General features: G+C 43.5%; 1 long non-coding RNA gene across 1 annotated transcript in view; it reads left to right on the top strand.

Moving 5' to 3' along the window:
- Positions 1-17334, top strand: part of LOC120873912 — a 49044-nt gene extending 31710 nt beyond the window's left edge. Inside the window, exons 3-4 of the long non-coding RNA XR_005723559.1 lie at positions 14137-15633; positions 16382-17334. This is a non-coding gene — a long non-coding RNA (uncharacterized LOC120873912). The remainder of the gene's footprint in view (positions 1-14136; positions 15634-16381) is intronic.
- Positions 17335-18119: the final 785 nt, after the last annotated feature.

The raw sequence follows: 18119 nt of genomic DNA, 5'->3' as shown, positions 1-18119 counted from the left end.
AAGGTATTTACAAATGAACACATGAATAAAAGTCTCTGGAGTGTAATCTGTCAGCTTATAAGCATCAACTCTTGAGTCAGCTTTTGTTAACTGATTTTCATGCTATTAAAAATATCTAAATAGATGACACATTTAATGAGACAATATTGATTTATTGAGGCTAACTTAACATGCTGAATACTCCTCTAAAGATGGGATAAAGAAATGATTTAGGGAAAATAGCGTATGATTTTTGCTATTAATAACTATTGAGATATAATTCACATAGCATCTGATTCATCCAAAGTGTGCTATCCAATGGCTTTTTGAATTAGTTTTTATTCTATGGGCTTCTCTTGTGGCTCAGCTGGTAAAGAATCTGCCTGCAATGCGGGAGACCTGGGTTTTGATCCCTGGGTTGGAGACCTGGGTTTGATCCCTGGGCTGGGAAGATCCTCTGTAGAAGGGAAAGGCTACCCACTCCAGTATTCTGGCCTAGAGAATTCCATGGACAGTCCATGGGGTCGTGAAGAGTAGGACATGACTGAGTGACTTTCACATTCACAATTCACATTTGTCTTTTAGCATATTCAGTTATGCAACCATCACCACAGTCAATTATAGAATATTTTCATCACTCCCAAAAGAAACACTTTATCCCTTAGCCATCAGTCCTTAATTTCCCCCACCCTCAACAGCTTCAGCCTTAAGCAGCCACCAGTCTATTTCCATGTTTATAGATTTGCTTATTCTGTATGTTTTATATAAATAGGAATGATACATTATGTGATCCTTTGTTATTGGCTTCTTGCACTTGGCATAATGCTTTCAAGTATCATCCATGTTATAGCCTGTATCAGTATTTCATTTCTTTTTATGCCAAAATATTCCCCATTTGTTAGTTGGTGGACATGTGGTCCTTTTGACATGTTTCCACTTTTTGACTATTATGAATAATGCTGCTATAGACATTGGCATACAAATCTTTGAAAATTTATTTTCAGTTCTCTTGGTATACACCTAGGAGGGAAAAGTGTTAGGTCATATGCTAACTCTATATTTAATCTTTTGAGTTATAGTAACCCACCATTATGACATTATATTTTCTGAAATATTTGATCCAGCATATATTTTTTAATAACTCAAACAGATAACTTTTAGAATCTCACTATATCCATGGTTCAGCTTATTAAGGCAATTGATCCAGACACTCCTAGGACATGCAAATCTCTCATTGCTCCAAATGAATGTGGTACTGAAGTTTTCTCTACTTCAGTATAGATTTGGATTTACATATGTGATACCTCTCTTCAAAATAACCTAATACATCTTAGAAATTATCTTGCTAATTGTAATAACAGTCTGAGAGAAGGAGAAACAAAATTAGAGGCACTGAGATATTGAGCTGCTTTTGAAAAATCAGAGTAAGTTTGTGGTGGTCTGAAATAAGGTCTTGGACCACCTGTTCACGATGCCTATGCCTAAAAGATGCAATACATGATTACCTTCTAACTTATGAGAAAGAGCTTTCTCTTTATGGGCATAAATCCCTCTCACTTTTCCTTCCTAAAAATATTGGCAATGTTTTCAGGTGTTTGTGTGTGTGTGTCTGTGAACAAATTGAAGATAGGTGTGAATTCTCTCCTTAGGTAGGGCAGTATGAATACTTTATCAAATAAGGAGTTCTGCAATTTTCAGAAATGGGTGTGTGTGTAACCCAAGCACCTTTGAAGAAACTTTAAACAAATACTTTTCATGAATTCTGGGATTACACTCTTATTTTTATATGTATTTCTTTGAAAAGACCTTAATTCTTCTAATGACTTTTTATCTGAAAACCTTGTATTACTTTTCTATAAGTTTTGGGCATTTTATTCATCCATCCATCCATCCATTCATTCATTCAAAGTTGTTCACTTATTGAAAGCCAGTGGGAGTTTCAAGGTAGTAGGAGAGAAATCCAGAGAGAGACATATGATAGGATTGGAGAGGTGGGCGGAGGTGGGTCTAGTAGGGTTCTGTAGGTTTGATAGTAAGAGTCTGAGTTTCATTCTGTGTTTAGTGGGAAGCCACAGATGGGTTTCAAGGGAGGAAGTGACGTGTATTTAAAGATGCCTTTGGAGTATTGGAAATGGAGAGCCATTGCAATAATCCGGAAAAGAGATGATGGTGGCTTGGATTAGGAAGGTGACAGTGCGGATGGGGAGAAGAAGATGGATGGGGGATATATTTGGGGAGTAGCCCTAAGCCTAGAACTGAGAGAGGTGAGAAAGGGAGAGAGAGAATCAAGAATTACCTCCAGATTTCTAGTTCAGGCCATGGGATAGATGGTGGGGCCCTTTGAAACGAGAAAGGCTAGGGAACGGGACGAATCACAAGTTCATTTTGGATATATAAGGTTGAAGACGCTTGTAAGACATCCAAATGGAGATTGCAAATGAGCATCTGTGGATGCCAGGGAGAGGACAAAGGTGTGACTCAGGCCTGAGAGACAATTTCAGGCATTTAGAGCCTGTGAATGATACAGCTGTGGGATTATGAAGGCCCCCTTGGGAGAGCATGTGGAGGGAGGAGAGGAGAGCTGGAGGCCAAGCCCTGGCAGACAGTGAGAGGTTGGATAGAGGAAGAAGGTCTTGCAAAGGAGACTCAGAAGAATCAGACACAGAGTAAAAGGCAAGCCAAGAATGTAGGTGTCATGGAAACCAAGGAAGAATGCCTTGGGAGGGAGGGACAGAGTAAGAAGGTGGAGGTCTTGACTCATGCAATTTTAGTGTGATGACAGGGAGATGAAAGTTAGAGTTGGATTATGGTAGGTTAAGGAATGAAAAGGAGGTGGATCCAGTGGGTGTGTGGACCATTCCTTTGAGAATCTGAGATGCAAGAAAGAACAGTGAAATGGGGAAACAGCTGGAGGTGGATGAACAGGGAGGTTTCCTTTAAGATTAGAGATGTGAGGGTAATTATTCACTAAAAGGGATTCTCTTCCAGTTAACCAAGAAGAAAGCCTCAGTGTGGTGCCAGTCCATCTAAAGTACTTCTCTGACTTCTGTTGATGTCCCTTTTGAATCCAGAGAGAGCAGGCTTGAGACCTGGAGCTGTCCATCAGAAATTACAAGTAGGAATTGAACCACACTGCTTTGCTTTCATTGTACTTAATTTTTATGTTATAGTTATATCAAGTGATATCAGTTTTCCATTTATGTTCAGTTCAGTTCAGTTTAGTCTCTCAGTCATGTCCAACTCTTTGTGACCTCATGGGGACTGCAGCACACCAGACTTCCCTGTCCATCACCAACTTCTGAGCTTGCTCAAATTCACATCCATTGAGCTGATGATGCCATCCAACCATCTCATCCTCTGTCGTCCCCTTCTCCTCCTGCCTTCAATCTTTCCCAGTATCAGGGTCTTTTCCAATGAGTCAGTTTTTCGCATCAGGTGGCCAAAGTATTGCCATTTATGTTGGTGATATGCAATTTCCTTTGAAGATAGAATTGAGTTTAAAAAGGGAGGCCATATCAAGGAAAATCCATGGTAAAGAATAGCACAGGAAGCACGGGATGTAACCAAACTGGCAACAGTGGCCTGGGAAAGACAGAAGCGGGAAACAGTGCGTGCTCTCATGTGGCCTGACCTGCCGTCAGGCGAGAGCTGTCCACTCCTGTAAGGTCATGTCAAAGAGACACGTCTCAAGATCCTGGAGGGGAGGTGGGCAGCGCCGCGCGACGGGAACCAGCCCAACATCCCAGGAACCATGCCTCAAGAGTTTGTGAGTCAGCAGAGCGGCGGGAACCCCCAGGGCAGAGGAACAGGTGAGTTGTGTTGTGCCGCCAAGCGCGGTGTGTCCCCCTCCCGCTCCTTGGCCCTTGCTGCCATCAGCACCCACCTCCCCTCGGTGTTATCATTCTGCTTCAGGACTGTTCTCGCCGCATTTAGTGTCAGCTGCCTGCCCTGCTGTGTAAGAAAGAACACAAGGTAAGTCGAGGACACGTTATTCCCAAATGACCTAATTTCAGCATTGGCCCTTGGCTTTTGCGAGGGCATGGGCATGACCATTGGATGAGTCAGAGTCTCTGGAATTTTCCCGGTCAGTGGTGCCTTAAAGGAAAACATCTTTTCCTCAATTGAGAGTATGCCCTTCTGGGTAGGAGGGAAAAAGTCCCTTTTCTTTGTTCTTCTATTCTGGATTTCCAGTTGTATGTTTAGACTTGCTTCTAGCAAAATAGTATCCTGTAAGGTTATCAACTCTTCTCAGTTAGTCTGAGACTGTCCTGATTTAAAACTGAAAGTCCCATATACCAGGGATTCCCTCTGTCTCAGGTAAACTGGGGTGGTTAGTCCCCCTAATCTTAGGCCCAGAGATGAGCGTACACTTGTAGGGTGATGATTCTCTTGGACATTAAAGAATGTTTGAATGGTTGTGTCCAGAAAATTGTGTTTTGACAAAGTCAAAGGGTATTAAGTGATTTGCTTATTCAGGTTTAGACTACAGTGAAAATATTAAAACCATGATGTTTTTGTTAATACTAGTTATGTAATGTGCAGCAGCAATGCATTAAGAGAAGGGCTTGTTGCATCAGCAGTGGCTTTAATTGGGCTGAGCCAGGAGAACCTGAAAAGAACTATTCTTCAAGGCATGTTTATAAAACCTTCTGTGTTCATAGTGACACATAAGCCCCAATCAGCTTCTTACAGTTGGCATTGATCCCTTGGTGTGCCTGTCTGCAAAATAGACTGTGCTTAACCTAAAATATCTGAGATTTGCTTTGTATTTCCTTACAGTTATGCTAGCTGCTATGATAAACAACCCTCCAAGTGTATAATTACTCAGTGCAATAAAAGCGAATTTCTTATTTACATAAAGTCCAAAACAAATGTTCCGGATTGGCTGGTAACTCTCCTCCAGGGGGTGATTCAGGGACCCAGTCTCCATCCGTGGTATGGTATATACGACATATTGCTTCCAAGGTTGTCATGATTATCTGCATCAACCCAGTGGAAGGGTAGAGAACATACAATAACATGCATGGCGGGGTATTGTTGGAGGAGGGCAAGCTTGGGTGTGACACTTATCATCCACTCACATTGGCTAGACCTCAGTCACAGGCCACACCCAGCTTCCAGGGTGGTTTGAGGAATGCTATCTACCTAGTGACAGGAACTCCCACAAGGGAACTGTCTTGTGGAAAAACTGGTCTCTAGCAGCATTTGACCTCACATGAAACATCTGCTGCTCTGTTGTAAAAAAGGGGGGGATACAGTGAAAAAAGTTTTAAAAAATTTTTATTGGAATATAGTTCATTTATGATGTTGCATTAGTTTCAGGTATAGTAATGTGAATCAGTTACACACATATATACATCCATGCTCTTTTGGATTCTTTTCCCATAGAGGCAAGTTTTGTTGTTTAGTTGCTAAGTTGTGTCTGACTTTTTGTGACCCCCATGGACAGTATGCCAGGCTTCTCTGCCCTTCATCATCTGGAGTTTGCACAAATTCATGTCCATTGACTCGGTGATGCTCTCTAACCATCTCAAACTCTGCTGCCCTCTTCTCCTTTTGCCTTCAATCTTTCCCAGCATCAGGGTCTTTTCCAAAGAGTCAATTCTTTGCATCAGGTGGCCAAAGTATTAGAGCTTCAGCATCAGTCTTTCCAATGAATATTCAAGATTGATTTTCTTCAGGATTGACTGGTCTGATTTCCTTGCAGTCCAAGGGACTCTCAAGAGTCTTCTCCAGTACCACAATTCAAAAGCATCAGTTCTTCAGCTATCTGCCTTCTTTATGGTCCAACTCTCACATCCATACATGACTACTGGAAAAACCATAGCTTTGACTATACAAACTTTTGTAATCAAAGTGACATCTCTGCTTAGTATTGAGTTCCCTGTGCTGTACAATAGGTCCTTATTATCTATTTTATGTGCTGCTGCTGCTGCTGCTAAGTCGCTTCAGTCATGTCCAACTCTGTGCAACCCCATAGACAGCCCACCAGGTACCCCCGTCCCTGGGATTCTCCAGGCAAGAACACTGGAGTGGGTTGCCATTTCCTTCTCCAGTGCCTAAAAGTGAAAAGTGAAAGTGAAGCTACTCAGTTGTGTCCAACTCTGAGCAACCCCATGGACTGCAGCCCACCAGGCTCCTCCATCCATGGGACCTTCCAGGCAAGAGTATGCAGTAGTGTGTATATGTCAATCCCAGTCTTACAATTTATCTCCTCTTCCCATTCCCCCCTGGTAACCATAGCTTGTTTTTTACATCTGTGACTCTATTTCTGTTTTGTAAATAAGTTCATTTGTACCTTTATTATAGATTCCACATATAAGTGATATAATATTTGTTTTTCCCGATCTGACTTCATTCAGCATGACAGTCTCTCTAGATCCATCCTTTTTGCTGCAAATGGCATTCTTTTGTCCTTTTTAATGGCTTAGTCATATTCCATTGTTTAGATGTACCAGATCTTCTTTATCCATTCCTCTGTCAATGGATGGACATTTAAGTTGCTTTTATGTCTTGGCATTTATTTATTTCTGTATAGAAAATTTCCCCCAAATTTAGTGGCTTTAAACAATAACAGTCATCTATTACTATCATCCCTTATTGTTCTGAAGGTTGGCTGGGTTCATCTAGGGGTTTGTCTTGGGGTATCTGCATGTTTGCAGGTAAACTATAACTATGGCAGGAATGATCCTGAAGGCTTCTTTGTACATATGTCTGATGCCTGAACTGGGAACATTCAAACACCAAGAAACTGGGAGAGCTAGTAGCTTCTGGGCAGCCAAACTTCTTACATGGCGCCTCTGGGCTCCAAAGTGGAGTTCCCGTATAAAATATAGGATTCAGTTAAACTTTTAATTTATAGAAACTGTCAATAACTTTTTAGTATATGTCCTTTGTAGTATTTGGGATATACTTACACTAAAAAAACATTTTTTATTTTTCCAAAATTCAAATTTAAGTGGATATCCTGTATATTTAGACTTGCTAAATTTGGCAACCCTATTCCAAAAGCATGTGTTCTGAGATTGGGAGAGCCAGGCAGCGGCTCTGTTGCCTGTTTTGACTTTGTCTCGGAAGTTGCATAGTATTCTTTTGCCTGCCCAGATGAGGGGATGTCTACAGCGCATGTAAGAAAAGCACACGGGATGGGGCATAATCCTTACAGTAGTCATCTTTTGTCCAGATTAGGAAACTTTGGTTCAGGCAAATGCCATGACTTGGTTAGGTGATGTTGCCAGTAAGGGGTAGACCCAGGATTCGAATTTTTGACTGCCTGGTTCAAAATCCATTTTTGAGCTCCTGAGCGTCAAGGACAGGGGAAGTTTTGCAGTAAAAACACACAATCAGACTTTAGGGAAGCAGATTTCCCGAAGGTCAGAAGAGAGATAACCCAGATATCACGGTCAGAGATTTTTAGATGAATCCCGTCTCAAGAGGGTTGGGACACTCTGAGAAATGTCACTCTAAATCTGCGATTGAAAGTGCTCCTCTTTCAGAAGGAAAGGGAAGGGAGCTAGTAAAACCAGAGGCTGCACAGGACATCCTCTGATGCTCTCAGACTTTAAAGGGCTGGAACAAAAATGGGAAGGAAGAGCACTTAGCCAAGGACAAATAAGAATCAGTTGCGGAGAATTGTAGGAATAGCAGCAGGAAGTGTTACACCCCAAATGATTTCAGGGAGAATGTTTGGGAAAACAAGGCAGGCTAACAGTTGCTGCTGTAGGTCAATGGCACAACATTTCTGGGTCAGAAAAAGAAGGGACTCCTCCAAAACAATCACCTTGAAACTAAAACAGCCTCTGAGAAACAGGAGATGATCAATTCATATTGGTTCAACGGATGAATGAACATGCACATATGTTTAGAAGGAATGAGAAGTTATGCCACAACTGACCCCAGGAAGAAAGCACCAAATTCTTTTACATGGAGCTTCGGTGCAGAAGATCTACAGCCAGGTGGGATGCTAAGAGTAGAGACTCTAAAGGGATAAAAAGTCAGACGAGCAAACATCAGTCTAATGCCTACAAAGAGTAGTTAATAACAATTAAAATGAGCTACTTGCCAAAAATCACGACCACTGTTCCATTGAAGGGTTTCCCTGGTGGCTCAGATGGTTAAGAATACACCTGCAATGCCAGAGATCTGGGTTTGATCCCTGGGTTGGGAAGATCCCCTGGAGGAGGACATGGCAACCCACTCTAGTATTCTTGCCTGGAGAATTCCCATGGAGAGAGGAGCCTGGGGGGCTACAGTCCATGGGGTCGCAAAGAGTTGGATATGACCGAGCAACTCAGCACAGCACAGCATAGCATTCCATTGAAGAACTGGCAAAAGAAGTTTTGATTCAGAAGTACTTTTGGCTGTAGAGGTTACAATTCTAAACATAGATATTTGTTTTAAAAGATTTTCCTGTTTTAGTATACTATAATTTAAAAAATCTTCTAATTCTGTATTTTCTTGCTAGGGAGAAACTTTGAATTCAATTTCTTGCTAGAGAGGTATCAAATCCTCAGGTTTGAGTATGTGTGTGAGGGCTTAGTTGCTTCAGTCATGTCTCTTTGTGACTCCATGGACTATAGTCTTCCAGGCTCCTCTGTCCATGGGATTCTCCAGGCATGAATATTGGAGTTGGTTGCTATGCCCTCCTCCAGGGGATCTTGCCAACCCCGGGATCAAACCCAGATCCCTTTTGTCTCCTGAATTGGCAGGCGGGTTCTTTACTGCTAGCACCACCTGAGAAGCCCCCAAACTCCTGTAGGTGAAACCATTATAGCTTAATTTGGTATTCAGAAATTTGTTGACAGACACCAAGAATAAAAGACATCAGACACATTTATTCAATCATGTTTAAAAAAATTCCTACCATGTGCAGTCTGGGTTCTAGGCACCGGAGACAGAGTGATGAATAGGGTGAGTCCTGGTAAGTAAGTAATCAAATAAATTTCTAAGAAAAAGTCCAGAGTTATATATGCCATAAAAGAACAGGTGAGAGGATATGGAGTGAGTACAGAAACTCCTATCTTAGATGCTTAGGTAAGATTTGTATAAGGTGGTGACATAGCATAGATTAAAGATAAGGAGCCAGCCATTGTGTATAAATTAATAATAAGCATAATAAAATGTATTATCCTTGTAATAAATCCTATAAAAACATCTTTAGTTCATTCATTTGTTATTGAGGGATTTAGCCTCACAGAACCCTGGCAGCCAGTAACTAGCTGGTGTGAGGTTGTTGCTCCTATATCCTTTGACCCATCCTAAAGTCAGTGAGGCAGGCAGCTGGGAATGGTGTGGTGTGAAGGGAGGGAAGGAAGGACCAGCAGAGAGTGCAAGGATGGGTTGGAATCTGACTGGCCTCTCAATGCCTTTAAGCCTCCATCCTCAGTGCCCTTGGTCACAGGGCTAGGTGTCCCCCTGGCCAGGAGCTGGAGTTGCTGAAGGGAGAGACCCTGTGGGAACTGAAGGAACTAGGGCTCAGCCTCTGGCTAACAAAGCAGAGCCAGCAGACAAGCATCGTCTGCAGCTAGCTGCACCTGTGCCTGGCAGCCTACTTTCCAAGCAAAAACTACCGCTGCCTCCAAACCACACTTATGACTGTGCGCCGTGCTAACCTGGAACTATGCATGCAACTGTGCTCATCTAAGATAGACATTCAGCTTAACTGAATTGACGCAATACAAACCCACCTCCTGCTCCTGCTGGAAACACAAGATGACCAAGTGGTTTGTCTTCCTCATCTTTGTTTAGGTCCTGTCCCATCAGTGAAGACCTACCTAACACTGCAGCCAGTTCCTGCTGGGCCAAACACAACCCTTCTAAATCCTCTCTAATGTCTCTTTACTTTCCATAGCACTCATCACCTTCTTCTTTTTTTTTTTTTTTCACCTCACTCTACAGCATGCAGGATCTTAGTTCCCTGACCAGGGATTGAACCCATGCCCTTGAAGTGGAAGTGCAGAGTCCCAACTATGGGACTACCAGGGAATTCCCATTCATCACCTTCTTATATGTGTGTGTGTTTAGTTGCTCAACTGTGGCTGACTCTTTGCCACACGCCTGCCAGGATCCTTTGTCCATGGGATTCTTCAGGCAAGAATACTGGAGTGGGTAGTCATTCCTTTCTCCAGGGGATCTTCCTGACCCAGGGTTCAAACCTGGGTCTCCTGCATTGCAGGCAGATTCTTTACCGTCTGAACCACCAGGGAAGTCCCACCTTATTATATGAAAGTGAAAGTCACTCAGTCATGTCTGATTATTTTCGACCCCATGGACTACACATTCTGTGAAATTCTCTAGGCCAGAATACTGGAGTGGGAAGCCTTTCCTCTCTCCAGGGGATCATCCCAATTCAGGGATCGAACCCAGTTCTCCTGAATTGCAGGCAGATTCTTTACCAGCTGAGCCACAAGGGGAGCCCAAGAATACTGGAGTGGGTAGCCTATCCCTTCTCCAGCAGATCTTCCCGACCCAGAATCGAACCAGAGTCTCCTGCATTGCAGGCGGATTCTTTACCAACTGAGCCATCAGGGAAACCCCTGCTCAATTATTATTATTACCATGCTTATTGCTTGCTTTTTATTTCCCATCAGTAGAACAGAAGTTCCACAAGAGCATAAGTATTTTTCTAACCACGATGTGTCCCAAACACCATGAACAGCTCCATCCCTGAGCAGGCCCTTAGGACTTGCTGTTGAAGGAAGGAGAATAATTGAGAGGGTCAGAGATGAGTCTGGAAAAGTCAGCAGTGGCCAGGTCCGGTAGAATGAATTGTGTTTTAAATGTGGTGAGAAGCCTTTGGGAGTTCTCAGTGGAGGAGTGAGGTGTTCTATTGGACATGTTTTAAAGATCACACTGGCAAAGTGTGTGTGTGTGAAGGGGTGGGCATGAAGACTATGGGAAGTGGGAAGCCCAGGTAGAAAGTGGTCGCCGTTGTCTAGCTGAGGACAGTTTGGACTATGACTTTTGCAAAGAAGTGGGGGCAAGTTGTCAGACTCAAAACGTATTTTGAGGGTCAAGCTGTTAGCACTTATCAGTCGGTTGGATGTGGAAGATGAGGGTGGCTCAGGGTTTTAACCTGAAATATGGAGTGAAATGGTGGGGGCCCCCTGGCAGAGGGGAGACAGGGAGAGGAGCAGGGTTGAACAGAGAGGCCCAGATTTTCATTTATTTATTCAGCAAGTGTCTACTGAGCCCCTGCCATGTGCTGGGCACTGTCTTAGGAATACAACACTGGACAAACTGGACTAAAAGCCTTGCGCTCAGGGAGCTTACATTCTAGTGGGAGAGAGTGAGTGAGTGAGTGAAGTCGCTCAGTCGTGTCCGACTCTTTGTGACCCCATGGACTGTAGCCTATCAGGCTCCTCTGTCCATGGGATTTTCCAGGCAAGAGTACTGGAGTGGATTGCCATTTCCTTCTCCAGGTGGGAGAGAAAAAACAGCAAACAGGCGAGTCAGTAAGATATAGTGTGTTGAGAAGTGATGGGAAGTAGGGATTGGTGAGGGGATTGGGAGTGTGAAGGATGTAAAATTAGGAGGCTTGCTTAACATGGGGCCTTTGGTAAAGATTTGAGGAAGTGAGGGAGAGAGTCATGTGGACATCCCATGAAACAACTTTTCAGGCAGATGGAATAGCAAGTTCTCCTAAGGTTGAGCCTGTCTGCCGTGTTTCAGAAACAGCAAAGAGACCAGCATGGCAGTGGGGAGAGCAGGGAGAGAGGAGAACAGGAAAGTGATTGGCTGGGCACATAGATCAGACTGTTTTGGGGATTTCTACTTGGCATGAGATGAGAAGCCATCAGAGCAGAGAAGTGACATGAACCAGTCTAACCTCTAACCTAAGGTTTGAGACACCCATTGGACTTCCTAGTGGAGATGTCAAGGAGAGAGTTGGATGTGAGTCTGGAGCTCAGGGAAGAGATCATAGCTGGATTCGGGTGTGATCAGAGTACAACAGTATTGAATGCCAGGGATGCCAGCCAGAGAAACATTAATTACAGAGGAGAGCAAATAACAGCAGCAAATGTCCAAGAAGAAAGTGTCATGTGAGGAGACTCAGGCCACCTGTAGTTACTCTGGTTCTGCTTGTTTCAAGTTAGGGGACCACTAATAGGAACCACAAGGCTTCCCAAGTGGTGCTAGTTGTAAAGAACCCACCTGCCAATGCAGGAGACTGGTAGAGATGAGAGTTCGAGCCCTGGGTCGGGAAGGCATGGAGGAGGGCATGGCAACCCACTCCAGTATTCTTGCCTGGAGAATCCCATGGATAGAGGAGCCTGGCGGGCTACAGTCCATGGGGTCGCAGGACGTGACTGGAAGTGACTTAACAGCATCACCGGTAGGAACCACAGCTGATCTAATTCATAGGCAGTGCTCTGTGGGTTCATATTAAAAGAAGTTTATAAATTCAACATTCAGATTATACGTGCGTGCCTATTGCTGTGAATCTTAAGTGTTTTCAGGTGGACAGATATAGGTAACAAGAACCCAGAAGTGACCAGGATTCTCAGCTACAGGTAATTTCCAACCTTTGGTCTGAGAACCATAGGGGCTGCTTTTGGCAGAGGTTGGTGCTTTGTATAATAAGTCCTGTCAAGGTCACAGTCAATTTGAAGCTTTTTCTAAAAACTTACTCTTGCCTGTTGACAAATGGTCAGGCTCGCAGCCGTGTTCTGGTGAAGCCGCTCTTCTGCACGGGATGGGAGGAATCTGACTTGTTGTGTTTGCTGATTTGCATGATGTATATACTCTTACCACAGCCAGTCTTAAGGTACCAGTCATTTAACAACTGACTCTCAAAATCCTGCAACTTTGCTGAGTATATAACAGCTGGCTCCCGTGTATCAATATTTTCCTTTCCATAACCCATGGATAGGCTATACTTCTGCAGCCCCAATTCCTGTGGCTTCTCAGATTTTCTCCACTCCCTGTATGCATGCCTATGGGTCACACTGAAGACAGTCAAGTGGCCAGTACAATGGCCTTTACCTCTGGAATTAGGAATTCCTTTTAGAAGGCTGTCCTGGTGGCTCAGATGGTAAAGAATCTGCCTGCAGTGCAAGAGGCCCTGAATTGGGAAGATCCCCTGGAGAAGGGAATGGCAATCCACTCCCGTATTCTTGCCTGGAGAATTTCATGGACAGAGGAGCCTGGCAGGCTATAGTCTATGGGGTTGCAAAGAGTCAAAAATGACTGAGTGACTTTCACTTTTCTGTGACAGTTGCTTTTAGCCATGACCCCAGGAAGACATCAGCAAGTGTTTTCTGAACTGAACTGCTGTCCTTGTCATTTCCTTGTCCTCAGTTCCTTACATAAATGGAACTTTCTACATTATTAAGTTATTTTGAGATCTTCTGCAGGGAGGACCCTGAATTTGATGCTGGAGTTACAACAGGCACATATCTGCCCTTATTGTTTTTTTTTTTATCAGAATATAATTGCTTTATCGTGTGTTAGTTTCTACTGTACAATGAAATTAATCAGCTATATGTATACATATATCCCCTCGCTCTTGGATCCCTCTCCCACCCCCACCCCCACCCCAGCCATCTAGGTCATTACAGAGCACCAAGCTGAGCTCCCTGTGCTACACAGCAGCTTCCCACTAGGTATCTATTTTACACTTCGCAGTGCAATATGTCAATCCCAATCTCCCAGTTCACCTCATCCTCACTCCCGCCACGTCTGCAGTGTCTGCACCACTATTCCTGTCCAAAGTCTTATTGGAGAATTGAGAAAAATGGAAAGAATACCTAGGAAGGTTATTAGCATTACTCTATGTGCTGTGCACGTGCTAAGCTGCTTCAGTTGTGTCTGACTGTTTGAGAGAGCATGGACTGTAGCCCGCCAGGGTCCTCTGTCCATGGGATTTTCCAGGCGAGAATACTGGAGTGGGTTGCCATGCCCTGCTCCAGAGAATCTTCCCCACCCAGGGATCAAACCCACACCTCTTAAATCTCCTGCATTGGCACCCAGATTCTTTACTGCTGTGCCAACTGAGAAGCCCATGTCCCCCATGAAAGCTTGCCTGAATTTGCCTACAATGAACATCCACCATCTGTGGCCCTCATTTTGCATGGAACATTTGCTAACTCTATAATAATATATAATATTATTTAATATTAATAACATTATTATCATATATTATTATTGTTTCCCCAGAGCACCTTAATGATCAGCCAAAGACTGTGGATCTCAGGATTGTCCATTGGAACAAATACAACCATTGTATATGTGCTGTGCTTAGTCGCTTCAGTCGTGTCCGACACTTTTCGACTCCATGAACTGCAGCCCTCCAGGCTTCTCTGTCTATGGGAATTCTCCAGGCAAGAATACTAGAGTGGGTTGCCATGCTCTTCTCCGGGGGTTCTTCCCAACCCAGTGATTGAACCCAGGTCTCCCGCATTGCTGGTGGATTACCATCAGAGCTACCAGGGAAACCCCAAATTCAATAATTTAATTCTATGCATTGCTCTCCCTACCCCCACCCAAAATTCCATCCCATTTCTAAAAGTCATGTGTGGACAGTTGAACATCCTTTGGACCTCAGCACTACTTAAAAGCAGGAAGAGGACTCTTTACTAAGCCAATTCACCACATTTAGAGACCAGCGACATTTCTCTCATATGCCTATTATTTGGAGAAACGATTCAAGCTCAGGTAGCCGGTCAGCTGGTTCCCTACCAGTCACTGCAACCTCCTGTTGCACGCTCATCAGCAGACCTGGCGTAAAGCGTCCCAGGGGGGTCACGTGGCTGGGAGAAGAAGGAAGACACAGCTACCCCAAAGAGACACCCCATCCAGGTCTACAGGACAAGGAGGCATTTTGTGACCAGTGGAAGACACAAATCTCCCACCACCTCCTTTGTATACGTGATGGTGAAAACGGGAGAAAACGCACAGACCAGAAGACATCCAGACAGTGGGCTGTTCTCACTGACGACATTTGTGCCGCATTCCTCCTCGCCCCTGGAGTGCATTGCGACACTCAGACTGGTGGTTCTGGGAGCCAAGCAGCTGATCGGGGAGCCTCAGGAGGCAGCAGACAAATTAATCTTCAGATCCACCAGTTCCCCTGAAACACACCACTTGCTAAACTGAATTTCAAGCCAAGAGCAGCAATTTTCCACAGCCCAAGTCTGGAAAAGTCTGTGAAACCACATTGGGTCCGAAAACCAAAGTTGGTTTTTTGCTGTTTTTCATGGAGCACCAGAGGGACAACTCCAGAATTCCAGATGTGAGGCAGCTGGATGGACGTGTGTGTCCAGGCATCTGCACAGCAGCTTCAGAAAGGCGACCACGGACAGCTGCGAAAAACCACCACTGACAACCTTCTTTCTCTTTTCTTATGTGAACCTCTGGACTTACTTGTCTGAAAAGAAAGAGGAAAAAAAAAAAAAAAAAGCTGGCACTCATTGTTTTGTTTTCTCAATTTTCTTGTCAACTGACTCATGATAAAAGAATGTCCTTTTCAATCAATTTCAATTCCGCAGAACAGAAAAATAGAGAATTTATAGGCAACTATTGGAAACAAAGGAACCATCTGTTTTTTTAAGTATAATTTTTCTCTGAAATAGTCCTCTCCAAACACTTGGATCATTTATTTTCCCTCACTGCACCACTCTTTAGTGAACCAGAGAACCCCATTGTCCAACCCAGGTAGGTTTCTTTGAAAAGAACCCCTCCTCCCCAGAGTGGGTGGGCTTCCGGAACAGAAGTCTAGTGGGGTAACCGGGACCTCTCTCTCGTACATGGGGAGAGCTTCGTTATCATGGGAAGCAGCCTGGGCGGCTGGTGGAGGTCATCCAACCCTGGTTATTCCGGTTCATTTGTCATTTTCTAGTGACAGTTTTCACTTTTCAGCCAGGAATCTTCCAGGGGTGTTTGACAACATTATGACTAAAATTCAGTCATGTGCTGGTAGCTGCCACGGACTAAAAATTTACTTATCCGAAAGCCAGAGTTGACTCTGTCAATGGAGATGAGTCTTATGTAAGCCAGGGAATGACAACAATTTGTCTCTGAACCTCCCAGCCTCTGGGGTCTGTCCTTCCAACTTTTCAGTATATGATGCTGTCAGTCCCACCGCACATTCAGGAACCATTTTGCATCCACTCCAAGGCTGCTGTAGGTCCCTGCTGGAGCCTTGCAATCTGCTCACCAGCCCCTGCCTCAGAGACTTCCCCGGTTCAGACCTGCCCAACTCAGCAGCCACCTTCCTGGACCGTCTCTCGTCTCGGCCTCTCTCCCTCACCCACCCAAAAGTTGACTGCAGCTCCCTTCCCGTGAGACACGCTATCACAAGATTGTGGCAGTTGGCCGACTTTCCTGCAGGCTGAAGAGCGGTGGGGTGGAGTTCCGATAGAATGTTTCACAGTCTTGACCTATGCCCGACTTTCCTTTTCAGGCTCTTGGTCTCCTGCTCTGCTGCTGGATCCCTTGCGTTCCCCAGAACTGGTCTTATCGCTCCCAGCTTCTCTCCCATGACTCCTGTTTCCAGCCCAGCCTCTCCCTCCTTTGGCTCCCCTGAAATCTTCCTGTCGCACTCACTTTATTTTGTCTCAGAGTTTTAGTCCCCCTTTCCAGGAAGACTATGGCTGGGGGTTGGGGGGGGGGTGCCCTCCTCCCATGACCAAAAGGCCCATCAAACTCATGAGGGTATTTCCATCCTCATGGATGAAAGAAAGAAGAAATAGTGAACAGCACAGTGGACTGTGGGGGCTCTCCTATAAAGGCCTGACCAGGAATTTGGGTATTGGGCAAAGTAGAAGTAGGCTGAGGTGGCCTCAACCAAGCCGTTGCCTGGCTCCCGTGGAATTAGCTGCATGGGAAACCACTGGTCTTTATTCTACATTTAAAACTTCTATATACCTCACTTTCATTTCTTCTAAAACTGTCTGCTAGGCTTTCATTTCTATTTTAAAAAGGCATGAAAATAAAATCACTGGTTAGTGACGAAGAAGCCACCCAGATCTTCAGTTCTAAAAGGAAAAAATAAGGCAGATCAGAGAAATACACCTCAAAGCATACACAGCTTTTGTCTCTAAACAAAATAGTGGAATTATGAGTTATTTTATTGTCTTATTGGGTTTTTTGCAAGTTTTCTATGATAAACATGAATTATTTTATAATATAAAGATGAAAGCTACAAAATTATTATAAGAAAGATTTGCTCCTTAAAAAAACACAACAACTGTACGTGCATCCAATAAACCGTTTTTACACAGTTCATCACAACTGACAACCACACTAACTGGGTTTTTCTCTTTTTAATCATTTGTAGTCCCAGTATGAAATTTATCTGTTTCAGTCTCAGATATGGGAATAAATAGCTGATATGCCTAGAGCCTTCTATGAATATATTAGATGAACTTTGCTTTTGTAAACAGCATCCGATGAAGGGAAAAGTCAGTTATCTGACATTGAGAGCTGTGGTCCCTCAACCACCCAGGCAGAACCTTCTCTTTTTAGCACTTCATTTTTAGCTGGTTGAAAGTCATAATTTTTGCCATCACTGTTACCACTACTACACCATCACCATTGTTACCATCATCACCATCATCATTATCCTTTCTTTAACTGAGTACCTACTGTGTGCCAGGCTAGATACCTGATATGTTACATACACAATCTCGTATGAATGTGAATTCTCATTCAGACTCTATAAAGTAAGATCCTGTCCCTTCCTTATAGCTGAGGAAATAGGCTCAGAGAAATTAAGTTGCTTACCTGATCATTCATGACCAACCCAGCATGAACTATAGTGATTTTTAAAAATTACATAAATATTTTACTTGAATAATAAAATAGATATTACAAAGATTTCTCTTTTTATTTTTTAAATTATGAAATATGATAACACATTTACAGGTGACTTGGAAAATACAAAACAAATTACATGTAGTTCCACTGTATATTACAATTATTTTTTTTAAATTCATTCCTAGTTGAAGAATAATGATATTCTTTATGATATTGTATTGGTTTCTGCCACACATCATCATGAACAATTATCTTTTTAAGTAGATACTTTAAGATTTTTAGTTGGAGTTTTAATAACAAACTCTCAAAAATTAATAGAATGGATAGAAAAGTCAAAAGGTGTAGTAGGCCTGAAAAGCACTATGAACCGACTCAGCACAATT

Source organism: Oryx dammah, unplaced genomic scaffold (assembly GCF_014754425.2).
Source record: "Oryx dammah isolate SB20612 unplaced genomic scaffold, SCBI_Odam_1.1 HiC_scaffold_14, whole genome shotgun sequence".
Lineage (NCBI taxonomy): Eukaryota > Metazoa > Chordata > Mammalia > Artiodactyla > Bovidae > Oryx > Oryx dammah.
Note: the sequence above shows the minus strand (reverse complement) of the source record. Positions and strands in the feature narration are given on the sequence as shown.